Source organism: Periplaneta americana, chromosome 3 (assembly GCF_040183065.1).
Source record: "Periplaneta americana isolate PAMFEO1 chromosome 3, P.americana_PAMFEO1_priV1, whole genome shotgun sequence".
In the NCBI taxonomy this organism is placed as follows: Eukaryota; Metazoa; Arthropoda; class Insecta; order Blattodea; family Blattidae; genus Periplaneta; species Periplaneta americana.
The window spans coordinates 112,703,077-112,722,138 of NC_091119.1; the positions used below are offsets into that span (position 1 = coordinate 112,703,077).

General features: G+C 34.4%; 1 protein-coding gene across 1 annotated transcript in view; it reads right to left on the reverse strand.

Moving 5' to 3' along the window:
- The window catches only part of cv-c (crossveinless c), a 1,115,617-nt gene extending 1,096,991 nt beyond the window's left edge, over window positions 1–18,626 (reverse strand). The window contains exon 1 of the mRNA XM_069821284.1: window positions 18,483–18,626. The gene's annotated coding sequence lies outside the window, so the exon portion shown is untranslated. The remainder of the gene's footprint in view (window positions 1–18,482) is intronic.
- Window positions 18,627–19,062: the final 436 nt, after the last annotated feature.

The window sequence follows — 19,062 nt, forward strand, 5'->3', positions numbered from 1 at the left end:
AACATCAGGCTTCCTATAAACAGTAGGCCTACATATGGGAGAACAGTTGGAAGAAGAGCAGTTTGGCCTCAGGAAGGGAAAAGGTACAAGAGATGCAATTGAACTGCTTCGGACAATCGGCGAAGAATAAAGAAGTGTATGTAGTATTTGTGGACTTAGAAAAGACTTCTGACAGAGTGGATTGGAATAAACTGATGGGGATCCTAAAGAAAATTGGTGTGGATTGGAAAGTGAGAAGACTGTTCATTAATCTTTATATGAAACAACGAGTCAAAATCAGGATAGGAGAAGAAATATCAAAGGAATTGAAATTGGGAGAAGAGTAGTCAAGGATGTCCTTTATCACCTACCCTATTCAACATCTACTTGGAGGATTTAGTAAAGAACTGTTTTCAGAACATGGGAGGAGTGATAGTAGGAGGAAGAAGAATGAAGTACATAAGATTTGCTGATGATATGGGGATGTTAGCAGAAGAGGAAATGATACTAAAGAATATGCTACTGGAGCTAAATGACAGCTGTAAGCAGTTTGGGATGAAGATACATGCTAATAAGACGAAGAGCATGGTCATAGGAAGACAAATACGGAAGATAAATTTGCGAATTCTAAATGAGGCAGTAGAGCAAGTGGACAGCTTCAAATACTAGGGGTGTACTATAAGCAGTAATATGAGATGCTGCCAGGAAGTCAAAAGGAGGATAGCAATAGCTAAGGAAGCTTTTAATAGAAAAAAGAGCATTTTCTGCAGGCCTCTGGAAAAAAAAAAACTAAGGAAGAGACTAGTGAAGTGCTTTGTATGGAGTGTGGTATTGTATGAACCAGAAACATGGACATTACGACGAAGTGAAGAGAAGCAAATAGAAGCATTTGAAATGTGGATATGGATAAGAATGGAACGTTTGAAGTGGACAGAGAGAGTAAGAAATGAAGCTGTGTTGGAAAGAGTGGATGAAGAAAGAATGATACTGAAACTAATCAAGAAGAGGAAAAAGAATTGGTTGGGTCACTGGCTGAGAAGAAACTGCCTACTGAAGGATGCACTGTAAGGAATGGTGAACGGGAGAAGAGGTCGGGGCGGAAGAAGATATCAGATGATAGACGACATTAAGATATATGGATCATATGCGGAAACGAAAAGGGAAGGTAGAAAATAGGGAAGATTGGAGAAAGCTGGGTTTGTCGTGAAAGACCTGCCCTTGGGCAGAACACTAAATGAATGAATGTCAACCAAAGGAGAATAGAAAACATAGTAAGGAGGTACAATGAGTATAAAACAACGACGTTAAGAGCTCTTTGCTTGCTATAACGTGTATGATATATCATACAACTTAAATATATAGCCAGAGGCGAAGAGGTTGAGCAATTATGAAAAATATATTGGGCCATTTTACATTGGACATTTATGTAATAAAATTAATGGACATTTCTTCCAGTCGACATTTAACTGAATGGACATTAATATATATTGTGGGCAGTCTTAATGATGTTGCTACTATACCTGATCAGGCACCAAAAATTAAATATAAAGTTCCAATATTCTTTCTCTCTACCAAACTCCGTATTAATGAAAGAGTCTGATTCGTTGCTAAGCAAGTGACGTCATATGTTGAAATTTTCTTAACATTCTATCCATTTGACACTCGAACATAAACGTTTAACGTTAAACGTTATCTGCTAGATAATTTGAAACTTTCCATTAATAAGAGATGATCTCTATCACGAAGTGTAGTTAAGAGAATGTTCACTGTAGTGTGAGTATTCGACACATTTTCATGGAAACCAAGTCACAACCACTTGTCAGTGGATTAAAATTAATTGACAGTCAAATGTAGGGGATATTAATGTGGACACTCGATACGTTTCCATGAAAATCAACTCGAGAGCAGCTTGTGAAGTTGAGCAAATTCAAATCTCTCGATATACAATACGTGACGGAAACAAAGTCATGGTCGCTTCAGAGTAATTCAAATCTATTGACATTCAGTTACAGGGGACAGCAGTGTGGATATCCGATACGTTTGTTATGGAATTCAAGACCACGTTCTCTGGCGCGAGCCAAACAAATAAGCGCGCGGTTTTTTTCCCCTCACATCGCATCGGTGACATAACGCGATAGGGACTTGCTCACTGATAACAGCCCAGCCAGCGCTTCCTTCTTGGAGTCTTCTTCCAACAGGAGTTCAAGGGCACTAGCCGACCTCTAATTTCGGCGCCTACAAGTCCGGAGTCCCGGGTGTTTTACATGTGTCACTACATTTGTTAGCAACATGAAATTGGACCGTTGTCTAACTTTTTGTTTAATTCATGGTATTGAGATATTTCTTACGGATGTTAACGTTGTGAATTTCAAAACACAATTCAGCCGAAAACAGGCTATATAAAACACTGAAATTTCTTATCTGCATAATTTTTAGAATAAGTCAGGAATCGTACTTGTAACGTGGAAATATCTGTGAGCTGTAATTAGGATTGTCATATTTTGCAATTAAAATTACAGAACATCCAGTTAAATTCGAATTATTTTGGATTTAATTTGCCTTTATGTGCACTGAGATAAAGAACAATACTACACGCGACATAGCTGTAGTTTATCTTAAAATGTAAATTACACTGGTTTGCATGAGTTTTGTTGTTTTGAAAAAAAAATAGTGTTTCTGAATCAGAGTTTCATGCTAATTGCAAAACTGAAATCCGTTTTAGTGTACCATGTCAGAATTTTCCTAAATTCAAAATTGTATGTTTCTAATATTTTTTTTTATAATATAGTAAATGATTATTATTTTTCCGCGCTTGGCATTTGTTAAAACATTTATTTTAATGGCACGAAAACTTATAATTTCAATTTTATTACTTGAAATGTGAAAGAAAATACTCCTTCTATATCAGGGCTGGGCAGCAAGAGCGGATTCTACTCTCTCACGGGGCGCCACATGATTTCTCTTCATCCCCTTTCTTCCCCGCCGAACACCGCGCAGCGTTGATTCAGTGACGGATGAATATTAAGCGTCCCCGTTTAGAGTCTAGTTCCGCTCCCGAAGCCCAGCCCTGTTCTATATTGAATAAAGTCTGATGTTACTATTTCCGTCCTTTTAGTAGTTTAAAATGAACTGCGGATAAGACATCCATTATTTAGGCCTATTATTGAGAATTCCTATATGTATTTTTTTATTTTTTTTACTTGGTTATTTAACGACGCTGTATCAACTACGAGGTTATTTAGCGTAGATGGGATTGGTAATAGCGAGATGGTATTTGGCGAGATGAGGCCGAGGATTCGCCATAGATTACCTCACATTTGCCCTTACGGTTGGAGAAAATCTCGGAAAAAGAACAACGCTAGTGGCTTCCTATCTATATCCACCCAATATCATCATTCTATAAACAGAAAGTTGAAAACCAAACCAAGATGTGTTCAAGTCCTCAAATTTATTGAAGGAAATATTTACTCTTTCAAGAGTTTACTAGTGAAACAAACCGTGAGGGAGTTAATTTATACAGGGTTAAGTATACAGATTTATAGGGTTGTCAATCAGGACGCAGGGAAAAATCATTAAATGGATACCTGCGGGTAGGAAGGTTTTAATATGCATATTCTAAATTGTACAGGAGAGGAAAAAAATTGAATTCCTGCTAGAATTTTATTTAAAAAATGCTTTATATTTTTTCTTTGCATTACATAGTACATCCATAGGCCTAACATTATGTTGAACTGAAAAAGAAAATTGAAATGGCATTATTTTCTGAAATGAACAAAACGATGTGTTTTTGGCGCAAAAAAGTTGTAATAGTCTCTTATACTGTAACTTACAACCTTCTGACTGTGCCAGCTGGCTTTCGGCGAATGCTATGGAATGATAATGGAATTGAGATCGGAAGGAATTATGTTAATGCCTGATATGGGAAAACTCCTAGAAAAACTCCAAATGCGCCACAAGTGTCAACATGGATTCATGATAAATGAATTGGATTGTTGTAAAATAGTAGAAAATATAGTAGGCTATATCGGAAATTAATGTGTCGAGTTGGTGACACAGATTTTTGAGCATGATATAACCCGACGAACAGGGCCGTGGCCAAGGGCGCAGGGTTTCGGGAAGGGGAAAGGTAGCAAATAAGGTTATATTATATTTCACACGCACTGGTGAGTACTGACACATAATTGCGGTGATCATATTTCCTGAGTCCGAATTCGGGACAGAAGAATGGGTGATCTTTTTTAAAAGCCCTCTCCCTGTCATGTCGGGATAGGAATTGAAATAAAGCATGCTTAACTTTCACTATTTTATGCATTTACCTCTAAATCGAACAATTAGAAGTAATAATCATAGATCGTTTGAATCAAAATGATTAATTACAAAACGTTAATCAAAGTTTGTAGAAAGTATCCGTTCCATTTTATTATAAGTTTGCCGTTCAGTTAGTTGATGGCGTTGACGATGTGCCGCAATCCTACTTCTCTCATGAAGAGAACTTCTTTATGCGCACTTAATTATTTTATTTTTTCATGCACTACTATATTAGATTCCTAAAGATTCATTTCGATGACAGCAAGTGTTTAACACATTCAATTGTCATTGATGATCTTGCTCATCCCCATAAATGATTTATTATCTCAAAAATGTCCTTTATATAGAAGCATTGGTTCCAGGAAGTGAAAAAATGACATCTATAGTCTAATAGTGCGCTTTTAATATATTTGTCGTTCTGAATTTGGTCTCGTATTGTATATTCCTTCATGCATACTACTCGTATTATTGAATAATAAAACATACCTATGAAATTAGCGACGTATGATCACGGTACACAGAACATACAGCAGAAAGATAGGATTGGTTATTGATTATTAATGGAGAAAAACTCTCTCGTAGAAAGATAAGAGTTACGAATTCTCTACCTCAGAAGATTAGGGGCTGCCAGACAATAACCACTTTCAAGAAAAGGCTAAACGATTTCTTACGGGCGCAGTCAAATTGAAGTTATAATTGTTTAATAATTTAATTTAATTTAGGTATGACTATTATTACTATTATTATTATTATTATTATTACATAATTATTTTACTGGTGTTGTGAAGATGAAAAAAATTGTCATTGTATTATATTAATTATGTATTATATTGTCTTGTATTATAGTATTGTATTGCTTTGAATTGTATTGTATTGTATTAATTATGTTATATTCATAGCATTGTAGTAATTTTCTATCATACTGGTTGAGAGGAAGAGAAGGCCGAATGGCCTTAACTCTGCCAGTTAAAATAAACCATTATTATTATTATTATTATTATTATTATTATTATTATTATTATTGTTGTTGTTGTTGTTATTATTATTAACTTATTATTATTATTATTATTATTATTATTATTATTATTATTATTATTATTATTATTATTATTATTATAGGATATCGAAATATCTCGTTATCGACAAACATTTTTTTTTAAGTCGGTACCTACCGCATTGAGGGTCTACATGGAGGACACAACTTCTTATAATCCCTGATCACGTGAATAACAGATTGACTATCGCAGTGTTAAAAACGGTAGCATGTGGAAGAGAACAACCACCAGGATCTCCACTGTCGATTGGAAACGAACACTAGATGGAAGTACAGTTGCTCCATGCAATTCAAATGACAGTTATGACGTGACTCCTTCTACTGTCGCAAGATGGCAGTATAGTAAACTTGATAAAAGTTGTTGCCGTCAAAGCCTATAAGGCTGAGCAATCTGTACTAATATAGTGATCAGGGTTATAATGTTGTTGATTTCTGTATCGGAATGCTTACTTCTTTACTTACAAACGAGGAGCCACCAGCGTAGCTCAGGCGGTCGCGCATTTGGCTGCTGATTCGGAGGTGCGATCGGGTGTGAATTCGATGATCACTTGGTTGGAGTTTTTCCTCAATAGTAAGACGAATGTTAAACAATCTCATGGCAAATCCTCGCCCTTATATCGCCAAATATGATCTCGCTATCACCAATCCATCGACGATAGGTAACCTCCATAGCGTCGTTTATATTAATAACCGACTAGTAAAAAGATTCATTTAATGCATTATCCTACCAGTTCCTTATTAATATGCATTCTTTTTGTTCTGCTCTAAATCTTCATTATACATACACTGATCTCGCCACAACTGAGCGTAACTGGCAACAATGGACAACATCCAGACCTCACAAAGACAAACCCCTTGTCCCATAATGATGGATGTGTGAGAATTCCTGCTTATGATTCCTAGAAACGCCAACAACATAAATTTTCATTAATTTCTGCCCTCCCTTCCTCTTCGTCGTAGCAAATAATGGCTGACAGTGCCTATTACAATGGGACAATTGTTACGAGCCCCAGAGTTCTTAAACACCACGCCATGCAGTTCCCTTGGAAGACACACCTATGCGCCAAGGTCGCTACCACTACTGAGGGTTATAGTAAGACGTGCCCAGGGTTTGAACCCCGACTCGAGGATCATCGTTGTTCATGTTCAAACGGAACATGTGGGAGCAAACCCATGGTTATCGTGCTTGTCTCTGGCACGGACGTAGGGTGGTCAACAGTTAAGATAAAAAAGAAACATAGGGAAGCTAAAAATTAGAGAATTACGTATGTTTTCCTTGTTCTTGTTACATTTCCTAACGTACATTTTTCTTTTAATTTGAACTAATACAAGCTTCGCATTATTGATTACAAGAAAGTTTTCTTGATGCATTTGTACTCATTGCTACTTCTAGTACGTGGCATAATAACCTTATATTACAATTTTATTAATAGTTCACAAATATTATTATATTATTATATTTGTGAACTATTTATAAAATACACTGAATAATCAAAACTAATTTATACACAAATTAGTAATTTCACACAATAAATATACATAAGGTAATTTCTATAATTTAAATATTTAATTTATGTTGTCTTATTCTCCACTTATGTCTACTTTTAGTACAAGTTTCAACCACTCTAGTTTATCGTAAACCTTAATATTTATTTACTTGCTTAAATTGTATTTCTCGTTTAACTCTACAATGTGCAACCAGTATATATAAATCATTCATTATGCTATTTCCTTCCATTCCTCTTTCACAATAGAAACATTTATATACACTTCGTACAATTCTAACTCTATAACACAGAACAAGCATAATCATTCATTTTATATAAAACATATTTGTATAACTATTTCTTATTAAATCTCATGACTATCAATCTTTCTTATCTAATTGTAAGATTTACTCATTCATTACCGGTTTTTCATTAATTATTACATTTCTTTTATTTGTAGCTAAAAAAGATAAAGACATATTTGTTTTTGTAATTTATTATTATTATTATTATTATTATTATTATTAGTAGTATTATTATTATTATTATCCATTAGTTTTTAATTGCTATTTCTATATTCATTAATAAGAATTTTTTTCTTTATTAATTTTTCTCGAATTTCTTTAATAAAATAACATTCTAGAATAATATGAATGTCATCTTCTCCTTTTCCGCATAAAGGGCAAATACCTTGAGAGAAATTATCTATTTTTTTTTTCTTAACCTCCAGATTCCAAGTCTGAATCAAGCTAGTCCAAATCTTTCTTTCATCTTCATATTATCAATATATTCACTCCGTTCTCATACATTTTTATAATTATTAAAAAGTATTAGTGATCGCATTTCATAATAATAATGACTTTACGTTTCAGCAGTGTTTCAAAACTCATATTCAGTTGATAAACACAATAAACACACCTTAAACACGCAATTACAAAGTGGTGTTCGCTGATTCAAAAAAATCTCAACTAAAAATGGTGATCTTATGCTTATATAGAGCTAGAAACTGACACTTATTTAAGAAAAAAAGAAACGCGCTTAAAGGGCAGAAAACGATGATGATGATAATTATGATGACTGTACGACCTAAAACCGACACTGGCCTAGGGGCCCAAATTTGATAAATCTCTCCAAATTTTACTGAACAAAACCACCGATTTACTACACAGCATGAACATACGAGAGCGATTAAAAAAAGTCAGAGCTTTCACGAGTGACATATTCCCCCTCTTGTTCGAATTTTCTGCAAAGACAGCAGAAGCAGACCACAGCTTTATCACGCAGCCATTAGATGGCGCATATGTTTCGTCAGACTCTCACAATATCAGTTGTAAGATGGTTGCTCTCACGGAAAAATGTCAAACGTGGATGTGCGTAATGTCAACCGGCTTTTGCGTCTGAAGGTCACCTCATCAGCAGAAATTCATCGTCAACTTGTAGAGGTGTACGGTGCGAAACAGCGCTTTCGATGGGAGGTAATGAACCATCCTCCCTACAGCTCCGACCTGAAATCTAGTGATTTCCATCCATTCGGACCGTTGGAAAAGCATCTGGATGGTAAACGATTCAACTCCGATACGGCCGTTCAGTAAGTCGTCATGAGGTGACTTTAGGGACTTGAAGATTTTTTCTATGCCGACATCGATGCCTTGATCTATCGTTCGAACAAGTGTTTGCACAAGCATGATGATTATGTTGAAAAGTAATGCGTACCAGTTCTCTACTACTGTGTATCAGTATATCTGCCTGCGAAATAAAGCTTGTCCATGAGAGCTGTTATGACCTTACTTTTTTAAGAACCTTCGTATTAGGAGTAGCTACCACTGATCTCTGGACTGAACTGTCGCGGATTCAAATCAGGAGAAAAACAATTATTTTTTTAAGGGACGATGAACATACTCAGTTAAAATACCAGATCCCTGATCCAGGCAAAAGTTACCGGCCAGCTATCCCTCGCGTCACTAGTTGCGGGATGTCTCGAAGAGTCATCTCGAATGAGAATGCAGAGACATCGGAAGGACGTTTCGAGGCAAAAGAGGCCTCTAATGGTAAGAAGCGATGAAGGAAAATTGCGGCGCAACATATCTACATGAGCGCAGCGATTCAATATTAAAAATGAAGATCACTGCTACTGTTAGACAACATCTGCGTTTCAAGCTGCTAGATATTAATGCGTTCAAGAAGTACGGGATTGAATTCTCGAAATATATCCTCCCTAGTTTTCTTCAGCCCCAACAAGCAAATGGACTATGCAAAGCTGCTTCCTAAAATTCCTCGCTCTTCATCATCTTACCATCCCATGCATAGATAATTTCAGTAGTGAGGAAGTATTAAAGTAATATACGTATATCGATTTCTGTAATGTTCTTAGTTTCCTCTTTTCACATCACCACTGCTCCATGTTCGCCATATCAATATATGACGTGTTTTTAAGAAACTTTCCAGCATAGTGAAAAATAATTAGATACAACTAAGACCTGTCGATCTACTTATATACATAACTATACATATATCAATGTACAGTACGTATCTGCCTGCTTATACAGATATAGCAAACTACCTTTGTTCATACCTGCTAATTACTTTCTTCACCCAATTGACGACTTCACACAAAACAATCAAAGTTTAATCCGGATATATTCTCAAGCAATACTTGTATAACAAAGCAGATCCGTGACAGGTGTTCTGCGAGTACTTGCTTCCCTTGTCACTTAAGTTCAAACACTGCTTCAGTAGCGTTACTCCAAGTCACTGACTTAATGTTCTGTACAGTTTAAAAATGCAGTATTGTTAAATAAAATGTATTAAATGGAACTAAAATTGTGTAATTAATTATCAAATAAAGAAGTAACTCTTTCTTTCGTTCTTCATGCTCAGTCCTTGCTAAGTCTGTTGTCTGATGGATTTTGTTAAAAAAGCCGTCAGTTGTCTCAAGAATTTTCACCAAAGAAGTTTCGGATGTCTGACGGATTTTCACCAAGGAACAAATTGGCTACCAGTTTTCTCACGGATATTCACCGAAGACCTTTCGAATGGATTTTCTTAAAATAAACTGTCTACTCTTTGACTAAATTTACCAAAGAACTGTTCAAACTAGATTCCATCCTGAGCAGATTTTTTTTTTTGACAAAGCGGCTATGTAGTATGTTTTCCCCAAATACTGTACTTCACGTCTTACTGCAAATTTTCATTCTATGACTGTTTCATTATTGTCGCGTCATCACCTCATCACCACTGAATAGCCTCATTAGTTGAAAAATAGTAGTAAAAACATTTCTTATTCTTTTTATAAAGAGGCCGTATGAGGTGCTAGTGAAAATCGAAGTAATAGTCAGAATGTAATAGTTTGCCCATACATTTTATTATCAGTCAGTATAAAAGTATCATACAATGCACAATGCGCAGTCTGCAACATGGTTTCGATTTCCTCGGGAATGTTTGCTTTCGGCTGATACTCCTGGGAACTCGACAGGTGGCTTGATGTCATCTCGTTTCCATATAACCAACACGAAAAAAAAAAAAAAAACTCGAGTTTGTAACACAGTCGCCATGAAATCCACTCACATTCTGTAGTACTAAATGTCTCGTACTGTGGCTGTCAGTAATATGTTTCAGCCTTCACCTTCTCACTTCAACCAACATACAGTAATATTATTCTCCTCCCACCAATTCACATACAGCCCTAACAAATTATTTTCTATTCTGTTATCTTTGTAATATAAATAAATTGTCACCAGCAACTCACTTACAAAAGCTACTGCTTCCACTGATTCTTCTTAACTGTCTGTACTAACTCAATTACTATAACTCTGTACTAATGCAATTATTATGATAATTGTTTCCTTCACTATTTAACTATGATAATTATTGTTGTCTTCGCTATTCAACTATTGTCATTGTTGTCTCCACTATTCAACTATGACAATAATTATCGTTGTCTTCACTATTATCATTGTTACCGCCACTATTCAACTATGATAATAATTATTGTTGTCTTCGTTATTCAACTATTATCATTGTTGTCTCCACTATTCAACTATGATAATAATTATTGTTGTCTACGCTATTCAACTATTAATCATTGTTGTCTCCATTATTCAACTATGATAATAATTAGTCTTGTCTGCGCTATTCAACTATTATCATTGTTGTTTCCATTATTCAACTATGATAATAATTATTGTTGTCTGCGCTATTCAACTATTAATCATTGTTGTCTCCATTATTCAACTATGATAATAATTAGTCTTGTCTGCGCTATTCAACTATTGTCATTGTTGTCTCCACTATTCAACTATGACAATAATTATTGTTGTCTTCACTATTATCATTGTTACCGCCACTATTCAACTATGATAATAATTATTGTTGTCTTCGTTATTCAACTTTTATCATTGTTGTCTCCACTATTCAACTATGATAATAATTATTGTTGTCTGCGCTATTCAACTATTAATCATTGTTGTCTCCATTATTCAACTATGACAATAATTAGTCTTGTCTGCGCTATTCAACTATTGTCATTGTTGTCTCCACTATTCAACTATGATAATAATTATTGTTGTCTGCGCTATTCAACTATTAATCATTGTTGTCTCCATTATTCAACTATGATAATAATTAGTCTTGTCTGCGCTATTCAACTATTGTCATTGTTGTCTCCACTATTCAACTATGACAATAATTATTGTTGTCTTCACTATTATCATTGTTACCGCCACTATTCAACTATGATAATAATTATTGTTGTCTTCGTTATTCAACTATTATCATTGTTGTTTCCACTATTCAGCTATGATAATAATTATTGTTGTCTGCGCTATTCAACTATTAATCATTGTTGTCTCCATTATTCAACTATGATAATAATTAGTCTTGTCTGCGCTATTCAACTATTATCATTGTTGTTTCCATTATTCAACTATGATAATAATTATTGTTGTCTGCGCTATTCAACTATTAATCATTGTTGTCTCCATTATTCAACTATGATAATAATTAGTCTTGTCTGCGCTATTCAACTATTGTCATTGTTGTCTCCACTATTCAACTATGACAATAATTATTGTTGTCTTCAGTATTATCATTGTTACCGCCACTATTCAACTATGATAATAATTATTGTTGTCTTCGTTATTCAACTATTATCATTGTTGTCTCCACTATTCAACTATGATAATAATTATTGTTGTCTGCGCTATTCAACTATTAATCATTGTTGTCTCCATTATTCAACTATGATAATAATTAGTCTTGTCTGCGCTATTCAACTATTATCATTGTTGTTTCCACTATTCAGCTGTGATAATAATTATTGTTGTCTGCGCTATTCAACTATGATAATAATTAGTCTTGTCTGCGCTATTCAACTATTATCATTGTTGTTTCCATTATTCAACTATGATAATAATTATTGTTGTCTGTGCTATTCAACTATTAATCATTGTTGTCTCCATTATTCAACTATGATAATAATTAGTCTTGTCTGCGCTATTCAACTATTATCATTGTTGTTTCCATTATTCAACTATGATAATAATTATTGTTGTCTGCGCTATTCAACTATTAATCATTGTTGTCTCCATTATTCAACTATGATAATAGTCTTGTCTGCGCTATTCAACTATTATCATTGTTGTTTCCACTATTCAGCTATGATAATAATTATTGTTGTCTTCACTATTCAACTATTATCATTGTTGTGTCCACTATTCCACTATGATAATAATTATTGCTGTTTTCGCTATTCAACTATTATCATTGCTGCCTCCACTAATAATTATTGTTGTCTTCGCTATTCAACTATTATCATTGTTGTTTCCACTATTCAACTATGATAATAATTATTGTTGTCTTCACTATTCAACTATTATCATTGTTGTTTCCACTATTCAACTATGATAATAACTATTGCTGTCTTCACTATTCAACTATTGTCATTGTTGTCTCCACTATTCAACTATGATAATAATTATTGCTGTCTTCACTACTGAACTATTATCACTGCTTTCTCTACTGTTCAACTATGATAATAATTATTGTCTTCACTATTCTACTATTATCATTGTTACCTCCACTATTCGACAATGATAATAATTATTGTTGTCTTCGCTATTCAACTATTGTCATTGTTGTCTCCACTATTCAACTATGATAATAATTATTGTTGTCTTCATTATTCTACTATTGTCATTGTTACCTCCACTATTCAACTATGATAATAATTATTGTTGTCTTCACTATTCAACTATTATCATTGTTACCTCCACTATTCAACTATGATAATAATTATTGTTGTCTTCGCTATTCAACTACTGTCATTGTTGTCTCCACTATTCAACTATGATAATAATTATTGTTGTCTTCACTATTCAACTACTGTCATTGTTGTCTCCACTATTCAACTATGATAATAATTATTTTTGTCTTCGTTATTCAACTATTATCATTGTTGTCTCCACTATTCAACTATGATAATAATTATTGTTGTCTTCGTTATTCAACTATTATCATTGTTGTCTCCACTAATCAACTATGATAATAATTATTGTTGTCTTCACTATTCTACTATTATCATTGTTACCTCCACTATTCAACTATGATAATAATTATTGTTGTCTTCGCTATTCAACTATTATCATTGTTACCTCCACTATTCAACTATGATAATAATTATTGTTGTCTTCACTATTCAACTATTATCATTGTTACCTCCACTATTCAACTATGATAATAATTATTGTTGTCTTCGCTATTCAACTATTGTCATTATTGCCTCCACTATTCAACTGTGATAATTATTGTTGTCTTCACTATTCTACTATTATCATTGTTGTTCCACTAATTGAACTACCGGTGAGATAATTAGTCTCTACTAATTCAACTACGATAATTGTCATTAGTGATAACTGTGATAATTGTTCTCAACTAATTCAACTACAATAATTGTCTCCACTAATTTCGCTAAGATAATTGTCTCCAGTAATTCAACAATAATAATTTATGTTGCCTACTCCAAATTCATCTAAGATAATAAATTGTTTTCACTCATTCAACTATTATAAATGTTGTCTATACCAATTCATCTATGATAATAAAATTGTTGTCTCCACTAATTTAACTATAATCATTGTTGCCTGTTCTAATACACCTCTGATATTATCGTCTCCACTAAAATTCAGCTGCTAATTAAACTATAATAATTGGCTCCACACACTCAATTAAGGTAATTGTTGTCTCCACTAATTCAAAGTTGTCTACTAATTCAACTACGATAGTTGTCTCCACCAACTCAACTATGATATTGTCTGCACTAATTAAACTATTGAAATAATTATTGTCTCCACTAATTTAGCTGCAATAATTCTTGTCTACGACAGTTTTACCTATTAACTACTTCGATTATTCGCGCCAGTAATTTGCAACTTCAATTCTGCAGTGCTTGGGAAAAATGACGTAAGTCAGTTTCCACAAACCTTTTTTGATAATTTATTGACAACTTACGGAACATCTGCTGGCTTGGAAAAAATACAGAAGTATTTCTCCCATTACAATAATTCATACAGAAAAAAATAAAATCGACATAAACCAGTGTAAGTTGTCAATAAATTATAAAAAAAGGTTTGTGGAAACTGACTTATGTCACTTTTCCCAAGCACTGCAGAATTATTCACGCCAGTAACTTAACTGCTAGGCCTATACCCTGTGGACGCCACAAATTTAAGCGCAGCATTTTGTCACCTTCAATAACTGAAAAATAGTATTTATCACCTTCATTACCTTACCTACAATCTCTACCAACTCAACTGCATCAAATGCAATTCTTCTCTATTCTTTAACACAATACAATTTTGTTCATTTTCACCAACACAACCAGAATAGTTATTACGGCCAATGACTCAACCAAAATGTTTGGTGAATTCGTAAGCTCAATTGCAATAAATTGTTGCCCACACATTTAATTGCAGTAATTTTCTTCGTGGCTTCCGTTACAGTAATAGTTTGCATTGTTTCAAACTGCAACCATCGTTGTTCACTACCCCCCCCCCTACCTCTCAACCAAACTTCTCTCTTCGATGTTTCAGCGAAGTATTAGTTCATTCCTTTTCTCCAGCCAGAGTACTAATTATTGATAATTGACACTTGTATAACCACCACGGTAATTGTGTTGTCCACAGCGCTCGATCAAAGTACATGATCTCTCTCATATCAATTTTAATTCAATAAAAAGGAAATCAACAGTAATTTCTCAATAGACTTAATATATACCTTAACTGTACTAAACTCTGTCTGAAGTAAGGTAACTGTTGTATCAACAGCAAAAATTATTGTACAGCTCTCCGACCAAATAGCTACTGCTTCTACTATAGCCTACATTATTTTTCTCTGCAATTGAAGACTTCAACTGACAAACGCCCAAGTTCATTGAAGTAAATATTTGATTCAAAAGCACAGGCTTAGAGTTGAACTTAGACATTAGTTTTTTTTTTGTTTACAAACATATCTGATATAAAGTAAAAATCGGGCAATTTTGGACTTCGGATGTTTGTCAGTTCAGTTCGTCAGTTATGGAATTTCTATCCAATTTGAATCATTGCAGACTTTGCCACAACCATACGTTCTTTAATGCTATATTAATTAGGTACAACAAACAAAAATTATTTTCGTTTTATTAAAAGATCGGTAATCGGTATGGATTTTATTTATAATAACCCATAATGACTTCATATCACTATTATACAACACTTTTAGACTTACAGCACAGAAATCACTTATAGCATACTATTACTATATAACATTAAAGAAGACACTTTTCATTAACTAAATCAATTCCAAATGTCCACCACAACATAAAAATATTACTATTATGCGTTTTGAACGGTTCTCAATCTTTCATCTTCATACTAGTTGCAAAATATTCCAATAGGATGCGTCGTAGTTGGAGTAACAATAGCTCCCTCAGTGAGCAACGGTAATAGTATTTTCGCAAAAGATGATTATTTTCCTTAGACCAAAAATACTATAAAAATGGAAAAAAAACTAGTATTTTATCTTGGAGTACTTTCCCTCGGTATTCGTGCTTGAAACAGTTAAGTACACATAATCGTTGCTCACTGTGGCTGGTCCATGTATATTCGCGTTGAGACATATCCTCTGTAAACGTTGCTAGCGCTTAAAAATTGACGTCACAGCGCGCAAGTTCTGTGATAACGGCACAGGAATTTCCTTCCTAAATATACGTAGTATATAAGAAAGGCGGGTGGATTAAAGCTTCCACAAGGTTCATATCTACTTTTTTTACGTGTGCTGTTTCATTTCGTACGCTATCTGGGAGATCAAAAGTGCTACGATATACGTTCCTGTGTTTTCTATTTGCCGAAACTATTTTTCTCTACTACAATAAAATTTAAGAGATTTCAAGTATTTGGCTAACGTACCCCATTATCCCCTGGCTTAGTTTCCTCATAACTGATACCTTATTGGTGTCACTTATGAGGTTCAAAACTGTCTTCGGACAGTTGACAACAACATCTAAACGCAATTATGCAAAATGTGCCTCAACCGTAGTAACGGTTACAATAATCACGGTTCTCTTCTACTAATTGACACAACCGAATATTGCCTCAACTTCTTCAGCGCGCAATCAACAATTTTTCTCTTTACCACAATATCTATTTTTTTTTTATAATTTCTTCAGTTATATAACTAAGACAATCATTTCAAGAACTTATCGTACTGTCTTCTTCATCCATAACCCAATATAATATATCCTCTACTACAAATGTTTTTCTATTTCATAAATGTACTATAAATTTTATTCAACCCCAATTAAATCGGTTTTCTGAGAAACCCCATAAGTTACGAAATACAAAGTTTTGGGAAAACAAAAATCTATTTAAAAGAAATGCATGAGTTCAGAATTGGAATATTTTAAATAGAAAATGTTGGTAAAAACTTAACGAATATTTCTGTAGGTCTATGTAAAAGAATATTTTTCAAATAGTATACATATAACTCAATATTCATGTTTGAAAATATTTATTCATAGAGTTTCTCAAAATCTGGTAAAGATTTAACAAAACAATCCCTTTATTTCATGAAATAATTGAAAATTTGGTTAAAAATGATACGTATTTCATTCTCAAAATCATATTTAGAAACTGACTTCATAATTTTTGTTTCATTAAACAAATTTTACTCTAACCTGTATGAAATGTAACTAAGAACAAATAATAAAGTTTTGCATGAAATAATATATTACAATAATACATTACATAAAGACAACAACATTATTCGAACAAATCCAAAATTCAGAAACAAAATAATTAATTTACCAAATACAACAGCTTAGACTATAATTTTGTTCATTCTGTGTCAAGAATACTCATATCTTTCCTTCTCAAATTAGGGTAATATGCCTATTTCCTATTGCAGGCACTGACTTCAACCGTTGTTACATGACAGTTACCAAGTTTACTATCTTAAGTATAATGCAGACACGAAAATCAGTTATTTGTGTACGAATAACGTTTTTTCAGAGAAAATCAGTTTCAGGACCAATTCACAGACATGTATTTCAAGACTCTAATGCACACTAGTTCTGCATATATAGTTATCGCCTTGTTTGTTAGCATATAGGTGCTAATACAGTTAGTGTTCATTTTCATATTATCTTCACACCGGATTCCTGTTTTCGAATTCATATTTTAAATGAAAGCTTTATAATGGGCGAAAAGACACAATAGCATTTGTCAATGAGCAAACAATTCTAAATCCTGTCCATGTTTTGGAAAAGAATTGGAGTCTTGAAACTCTTCGCAGAATTGGATACTCCAGAAAGTTTATTGCACACAAGTTGGCAGAGCTGATCAAATTGTTGATACACGTGGGAACGAAACGTGGAAAGTTCCGCTAATTTAATCTCGCCCTTAAAGTGATACGTCAGAAATGTATTCTTCCACATCCCTACTAATAAATAAATAGGTTCTACGCAAAATAAAGAGATAGATTTCATCACACGATGATGAGGAAATATGTACTGGTAGTTATTAATGCCACCGGCGGCGAAGTTTCCTTGCTGAACCGGAGCTGCTATCGACATGGGTTCGATTCCCCTTTCGGGTGATCGCCCGGTTATGTTTTTCCGAGGTTTTACCCAACTGTAAGGCGAATGTCATGTACGTACATAGGGAATCCTTGGCCTTGCCAAGTATTTCGCGACCATCAACTCATCGACGCTAAATATCGTAGTACCGTTGATACAGCATCGTTAAATAACTGATTATAAACATCATTAATAACATATTATAAGCAATAATTGCTCAAGTCACTGTCGTTAATAGGAAATATTGCCCAAATTACTTGTCACCTCTCCCTAAATCCATACTAATTGCAGTTCTTCCTGGAACCTCAGTTAAGAAAACTATTACGTTTCTTACCCTACGGCATCTGTTGACACTTCGCTTAATTATGGTCAGACTTGATTTATTCGGAAAAGGACCACAGTACAGACAGGGTATTTAAACCCTGCCCCAGAAGGCGGGGTACAGCAAGCAAGAGGCGAGGCAGAAGTTCCACGCTCTCGCTTTCAAATAACCTTGGCCGGTCATGACAACGAAAATGAAGCAACGGAAAAAGAACATGACAGTACTCACCGAGACGTCACTCGACCGGCTGGCACTGACACTCACACACTCACTCAACGCACGTGGCACAGTGACACAACACTCAACACACTCTCACGTGCACTCGCGAACCCACCGCGAAACACACTGACAACACAGCCAACGCTCGCCTGGTTCCCGCCACCACCCACAGACACATCGTCGTCTGCTACGCCGCACTGTCGCCATCTCTTAGAAATACATTGAACTAGGACAATCCTATACTATGATTCGGTCGGGGGATGGGGCCGTTCATGTAACACAAGTATTATGAGAGAGATCACAGGTTCAAAACAAATTCGCAGTATAAAATACTCACAAATAAATATTCATAGTGTTCTGCCCAAGGGCAGGTCTTTCACTGCAAACCCAGCATTCTCCAGTCTTCCCTACTTCCTGCCTTTCTCTTAGTCTCCGCATATGATCCATAAATTTTACTGTCATCTATCATCTGCTATCTTCTTCTGTCCCGAACTCTTCTCCTATTCACTATTCCTTCCAATACATCCTTCAGTAGGCGTTTCTTCTCAAACAGTGACCCAATCAATTCCTCTCTCGCTTTCTGATCAGT